Source organism: Mauremys mutica, chromosome 2 (genome assembly GCF_020497125.1).
Source record: "Mauremys mutica isolate MM-2020 ecotype Southern chromosome 2, ASM2049712v1, whole genome shotgun sequence".
NCBI classification, from domain to species: Eukaryota; Metazoa; Chordata; order Testudines; family Geoemydidae; genus Mauremys; species Mauremys mutica.
The window spans coordinates 56,877,098-56,884,577 of NC_059073.1; the positions used below are offsets into that span (position 1 = coordinate 56,877,098).

At 37.8% G+C, this 7,480-nt stretch overlaps 1 long non-coding RNA gene across 1 annotated transcript; it reads right to left on the reverse strand.

The window, feature by feature from the left end:
• Positions 1 to 2,483: 2,483 nt before the first annotated feature.
• On the reverse strand, positions 2,484 to 6,154 carry LOC123364304. Its single transcript, XR_006577065.1, has 3 exons — positions 6,023 to 6,154; positions 3,607 to 3,637; positions 2,484 to 2,535 (listed from the first exon to the last, which is right to left on the reverse strand). It is a non-coding gene; the product is annotated as an uncharacterized LOC123364304 (long non-coding RNA).
• Between the last annotated feature and the right edge of the window lie 1,326 nt (positions 6,155 to 7,480).

Here is a 7,480-nt window from a genome sequence, read left to right on the forward strand (position 1 = left end):
TTTTTTTAATGAGCGTCATCACCATGGAAGCATGTCCTCTGGAATGGTAGCAGAAGCATGATCGTGCATACGAATATTTAGCATATCTGGTATGTGAATACCTTCCAATGCTGGCTACAAAAGTGTCATGCAAACGCCTGTTCTCACTTTCAGGTGACATTTTAAATAATAAGCCAGCAGCATTATCTCCCATAAATAAGATAACAAGCTTGTTTGTCTTAGCAATTGACTGAACAAGAAGTAAGACTGAGTGGATTTGTAGGCTCTAAAGTTTTACGTTGTTTTGTTTTTGAGTGCATATACGTAACAAAAAAAAATCTACATTTGTAAGTTGTACTTTCACAATAAAGAGATTGCATTACAGTATTGTATGAGGTGAATTGAAAAATACCATTTCTTTTGTTTATCATTTTTACAGTGGAAAATTTGTAATAAAAATAATAATATAAAGTGAGCACTGTACACTTTGTATTCTGTGTTGTAACTGAAATTACTATATTTGAAAATGTAGAAAAACAGCCAAAATATTTAATAAATTTCAATTCTATCGTTTAGCAGTGTGATTAATCGTGATTATTTTTTTGAGTTAATCATGTGAGTTAACCGCAATTAATCGACAGCCCTAATGATCGTGAAAATCAGCGTGGAGAAAAAACAAAACAGAAGACACTGTCACCAATAAATACATTAAATAACCCCCACATATTTTAGATATCCTAATGGCTACAGCCCTGTGAAATTCTTTTCATTTTTTGTAATGTTTAAAATATTTCTTGTTATTTCATTTTATCCATTCTCAGCCGCTCAGGGGTTTGAGTCCTGGGGTCAGGTCTTACCCCCAGTGGGGTGATGGTCAGATGTCATGGCAGTAGATTGCAGAGTGAGCCTGCCCCACATTCACCCCACAGCAATGGGTCCTGTCCTGCAGTGCTGAGCACAGCTCCCTGCTCTGGGCACTGTGATGGAGGGGCGTCCGGGCCACACCTGAGTGGCACCGTAACCCTCTGCACCAGGTCACAACATCTGGAGCAGGGAGGCAGGCCTAGCCTCACAGATCAGGAGACACAGGAGCCACTACATCAGGAGGAGTTTTTCATTTTATGTTATTTTAATTGTATTGTGTTATTTTGCATTTGCAAAAAACAAGAGGATATGATTATGGTTACTGAATGCTAACAATGAAACTCTGACACTAACGTGCTGGATAATAGGGAAGCAGTGAGGTTTCTGGTGTGCAAATGAAGGTCCTTGAGAAGTTGTATTGCTGCTTTGGTACAATAGTTGAAATCCATGAGTGCTTTTCAAGGTTAGGCCCAAATATAGCACAATTTCTTCATAAAGGTTCTAAATTACTCATCTTTTTCTTCATTTCAGTCCATTGTGGGTTCCCTGAGTATTGTAACTGACCTTTGATAAATTATCATTTCACCACAATTATGAGAATATATAAAAACTAGTCTGCCCCATATATTACCAGTTAATTAAGGGGTCTGACAGCCACTCTTAAAAACAAAGCAGTACGACACCACAGAATTTGATTGTTAATCTACCTGGTAGACTTTGAACACACACTTTTGGGAGTGAAATTTCATTTCCATGTAGGTATTTTAAACAAATAAGAATTCACATTTGATTTACTCCTGTTGGTTCATGATGTATTTTTTTTCCCAATGAGAGCACATTACACACCTTGCGTCCCATGTTCAAGGTCTACCGTAAATTATTAAATGTCCATATACTTTTTTAATGAATGAGGCTGAGAGTTGATGTTTACAGTATACAGAAAAAGTGCAAATGTAATGTTTTTAAATGTGCACAATGAAGAATAAGAATGTCTGAGCCTTCTAAAAAATCCATTGTACAAGCTAGTATTCTGAAGCTTGCACCGTTTATCCTTAAACACAAAAGATCAAGCCAAGTATTTGTTTTGATCAAGAAGTCTTTTGCCACACGGTTTGCCTAGCTGTAGAGATCATTAAAAATGTCTTTAAAATTCAAAGATAAAGAGTTTGTAGGTTGTTCTGGGATGAACAAATCAAAAGATGTAATTGTGCCGTACTAATGGTAGCCTAAATGTCCCCAAATATATTGAAATGACCAAACCCTGCTGCATTAATTAACCTGTAAAATTACATATGCAGTGCTGCATTAACAGTCTATAGTATTGCTAACTATTTTATCTGATAAATATCTGATCAATTTTTATTTGCATTTACATTTTCACACGTTAACAATGAGAGGAAACAAGATGAAAAGACGATTAGAACTAGCTTGGCCATTTTGTCTTGTTTTGATTATCTAGTTTCTATCATTAAAGTTGGTCCCAATTTATCCTGTTCTCATTTTACAGAAAAAAGATCATAAAAGGCACTAGAGATGAAATGATCAGTATTATTTTCAAGGTATTTTAAACAAGAATGCACAGAGTCCTTGGGCCAGAGCTCCAGCAGTTCAAGGCAATCTTTAATCCAGCTTTGTTTTCTCCCTCCTATGTTCTCAGTCTGTATGTCTTGATGCTCACCCACTAAGAAGTCTCTAAATTACATCACAAAAGGCAGTTGTCAGTTAGCTAGAACATTACCACCACACATTATTACTGAAATGGCAAAATCCAAAATTCCATGAAAATAAAATCTCCACTTGAGGATTCAGATAATTGATTCACCCAAACAAAATGCTGTGGTGTATAATACCACTGTAAAAGCAATGACACTGATTTGCCAGGAAGCAAATTATCAAATTTCACTTTTAATCTTTTAAATTCTGGGGTTGCAACTGATGAAGCAATTTTTAAAAGAGTTAAGTGGCTTGATTTTCATAGGGTCTGTCTGAGCACTTACCATTCCCTTTGACTTCAAGGAAACTGCAGGTGCTCTGCACCTGTGGAAATCAGGCTATATATATATATATATATATATATATATATATATAAAATGTAAATTACTAGTGCTTAACAGCTAGAATTCTCCAACATGGATTTTAGACTACTATAGGCTACAGAATAAAATATAGGAGGCTACAAAAGACTTAAAGATTTGAGCCTGCACCAGGATTTTTTCCATTGATTTGAATGCAAGTATAATCAAGCCCTAAATGCAAGGTGATTGTAGCCTACAGGTTCTTTAAATACAGCAGCAAAATGAGCAGATATCATGGAAGGAAATACTTATTTAAAAATGAATATTGAGAACCTGCTCTTTTCAAAGGTATCATCCAGTCAAACTCTCTTAGGCTTATTGGATCAAGCAGAAGATACTTTATAACTATGTAACCAAAATTCTATAAAGCTCGGAAGTAGGTTCTGCCTTTAAAAATGAGTCTCAGAACAAATTTTGTTTAGGTAGTCAAATTGTACAGATTCCTTGATTTTTTTACCCTGCTTTTTCATTAAGCCCTATAAACTGGACTCCAGACAATAAATAAAACTATTGCCGTTAAAAGGTCACATATATGACCTTTCACATGTTTCGTCTGCTCTGTATCTATATACACTGTATACTTTACCTTGAGAAGAGATTCTTTATTTAAGACAGCTTAAACTGTTTAAATTTGTAATGTACTGGGGATTTTGGAATATCTAGAGGGCTTAGTGGATAAAGAACTGACCTTTCATCTCTGAACTCAGTTCCAGTCCAACCTAAGATAAGTGAAAAAGAGTTTTGTGTCAGCTGCCCATACGATAAAACTAACTCACCCTTTATCATTCAACACAATTTGGCACGAGTGGCAGTTTTTTCCCCTCATGAGAAGAGCAGTGAATATGGAAAATGAATTGCTTCTGTCTCTAGAGAGGGTGGTCCTTCAGTTTAGGCTTTGAGGTTATGAATGGGAAGTGCTGGAAAGCTCACACTACTGCTGGTTGCCAGCTCCACACCAAAAGTATGGATAAACAGCAGGGCACAGTTTAAACTACTGACAAGGTAGTGTTTACAAACACAAATGTGTAACCACTTATGAACAGCACCTGGCACTGGAGGTCCCAGGCAGCACATGGAGAACACTGCCCCAGCAGCACCCAGCACACAGAGAACAGCGCCCGGTCCTGGAGGTTGCGGGCAGTACCCAGCACACAGAACCCTCTGTGCTGGTATTATTTGTACCCTGGCAGTGCTCACAACATGGTGGGTACTGTGTGTCACACCTCACCTTGCCCCTCACACACGGTGCTGGGCTCCCGGGAACAGACCAAGCGGCTGCGTCACCGAGAACAAGCCTGCTTTGGGAAGGGACCTAGAGGGCTTTGCCAACTTCACACATATCAGAGCAGAGGTCACGTCACCCACCACTGACAGCTGATGGGGCAGCGGGCAGCAGTGTTCAGTGGGAGAGAGGAACAGAGTCGGGGGGGACACAGCTCCTGGCATGATTTATGAGGAGAGGCTGAGCGCACTGGGCTTATTTAGTCTCCAGAAGAGAAGAAGTAGGGGGGATTTGATAGCAGCCTTCAACTACCTGAAAAGGGGTTCCAAAGAGGATGAATCTAGACTGTTCTCAGTGGGAGCAGATGACAGAACAAGGAGTAATGGTCTCAAGTTTCAGTGGGGGAGGTTTAGGTTGGACATTAGGAAAACTTTTTCATGAGGAGGGTGGTGAAGCACTGGGATGGGTTACCTAGGGAGGTGGTGGTGGAAACCTTCCTTAGAGGTTTTTAAGGTCAGGCTTTACAGCCCTGGCTGGGATGATTTAGTTGTGAACTGGTCCTGCTTTGAGCAGAGGATTGGACTATCTGACCTCCTGAGTTCCCTTCCAACCCTGATATTCTATGATTCTATGTAAGTTTTCCCCACCAAAAACTAAAACCTTACAGTGTATTCCAGGTAAGGTACAAATAGCTTTAATGTCTAAAATTATTCCTTGGCTAGTATGCTTCTACATACATCAGATGATGACGTGTTTAAGTTTTTCCCTGGGAAGAAAAGTCCTCTGCCAGAACATAGGTTGCCATGAATTGGAGCCGTGTGTAGAGAAAAATAGAGGAGCTGTAGCACTCTGGAAATGTAGAGGACTAAATGGAACTCACTTCGGAGCCCATTAATGTCACTCCTAAATTGGCCAGACAGGTCACTTGATCCAGAGAGCTGGAGGTACTTCATTCTCATGAGTGGAGCATACTACTCTCCACAGTGTCTCCCAGCCACTTCCAGTCTGTAAATGAAGCACCAGATCCAGGAATCAAAAACAGGTCACCACGATCCTAGAGAGCCCAAACCACAATGCTGGTTGAATCTTTTCTGTTGGATACACTGCTATTCCATTGGGAATATTTTCAAAGCAGTTTTTATTTGATTTGATCAGGATTAGGTACTGTATCTCCATGACAAAGTTAAAAAAACAAACAACCCTGAAATGTGAATTCAGTCATTTCGTTACTGAAACTCAGAACCTGCAATCAGTTACCATGTAATTAAATGGATTTCTTCTGTCTAGTGAATGTATTAATTATCTGCCCTATAGCATAATGCTCCTTCTCTTGCACACAGACATGGTCCTTGGAACACAGTTTGTTTCATATGATACTTTTCATGACTCTTTAGTAATTTAAAACCATTTTAAATAGCAACCAACAACTGCTGTACAAGTATTTATGAAGACAAGATACCTTTATAGACAAGAAAAACCACCTCAGTGGCATTCATTGATGAAATTTATGTTTAAGATTTATCTGTACATCACACAGCTGGAATTTTTCAGAGATGCGGTAAACTGCAATTTGAAACCATGTCCACCTTTTCAGTGTCTCACAGCTCTGATCTCATGTTAAAGAGAAAAAAATGCTTTAAAGATAATGACACCTTTGGAATGTTAATAGTACAAAACTTTCAAAAGGTAAAATTATTTCTTAGCTGAACTAGCAAAGAAGCAGATTGGCTTAGTCCATTTTGCACCTTTGTGCTAGAGAATCACTGGGTTTAAATTACAGCAGCTTCAGTCTTTGCTTTTCAATCCCTTAATCCTTAAGGAGCAGAGGTTTCAGTTCAAGACAACTTCACACAGAACATAAGAAAAGACTCTGTGAGCCTACCTCAAGTATGATGATCATTTTTTCAGCTGTAATCTTTCACTTGCATCCCAGAGCAAAAAAAAAGACTGAGGAAAACCAGTGTAAAATAATTAATGCATTTTCAATGAAGGGCTCTTTTCCACTATGGTTTAATACACATGCCTGAAAAGCAGTAAATGCTTTCATGTGATCCACTTGCAGACATTTGCACCTATGGTTTTCATCACTATTTTACTGGTATTCCCTCACATTAGTGAGCCTTTGTGAGATGCTTGAGCTCAAATGGAAAAGGAAGCTAGCCTGGGAGGTTTTACATCTGGTAGCCAACACTATTACTTAAACAAGCTACGTCAGTTTTCAAAAAAGCTACATAGGTCGAATCAGGGCAATTATGTTCTGATCTAAGTCACATACATTTGTCAATTATTTCCAGGTGTTCTTTAGGCAACATATTTTCCTTATCTGTAATTAATATTTTGCTAATAGGGCTAAAGCAAAATGTCAGAGGCCTTTCAACTTGTCTTGATTTAATTAACACCAAGTTCTAACAGTAACTATTCTACAATGCTCACGTTTTCAAGCATTATGTTAGTTTGTGTCACAACTGTTATTTAAATTATAATTTCCAGGTGCAGTGTGGGGTTATTTTTTTGGTTTTTGTTTTATCAAAGAGAATGAAAATGTAATGACTTATTTAAGTTTGCTCCCTCAGGACTTAAACAGTATAGAGTGGAAGTGGTCATAATTTATTTTCAGAAGAATTCTGGAAACAGTTATGAAAACCTTTGGTTCAATTGGTACCCAACATTTTGAACCTGCTGATATTTATTAACTTATTTGAGGTTATAGTTGCACACTTTGAAAAATGTTTAACTAAACAGTGCAAAAATAAGTATCGTTTACCAACTATGAAACATTCAAATTACCTCTAAAACTCTGAAAGCCAGTGTAGCTGGCACAAACAAGATACATCAGGGAATAATAAAAAAATCAAGGAATCAAAAATACCACAGACCTTTACAGACAAGAAAAAGTGTATTTTTGATGACTGCTTCCTCTGAATTATAACATTAGAGTCATAATTTTCGGTGAACGTTTTCTTTTTTTGTCTTTCATCTGAAGCTTGTGCTAAAAAGTGCTAACAATTTAGAATTATAAAACTCAGCTCACACTCCATTCCTTTTCAGCTAGCTAAAATAATGCATGACACTTTTTGGAGAATGCAAAATGTATGCAGCAACACAGAGTTAAATTTTTTATTCTTGATCTTCTTCAAACATTGTTTGACCTTAATCAATGTCTTCCAACAAGCTTAATGTGACATAACCCTGAAACAAAAACATACAGCTCTTAGGTCCAGCTCTGGAATGAAAAAGCTGTGATTATTAGTCCTCTGTGTGATCTTTTCAGATTGCACTGATGAGATGAAGTTTAATCTCGTTTCTCTCCTCTCCAGTACCACAAACCACAGGCAGTTTA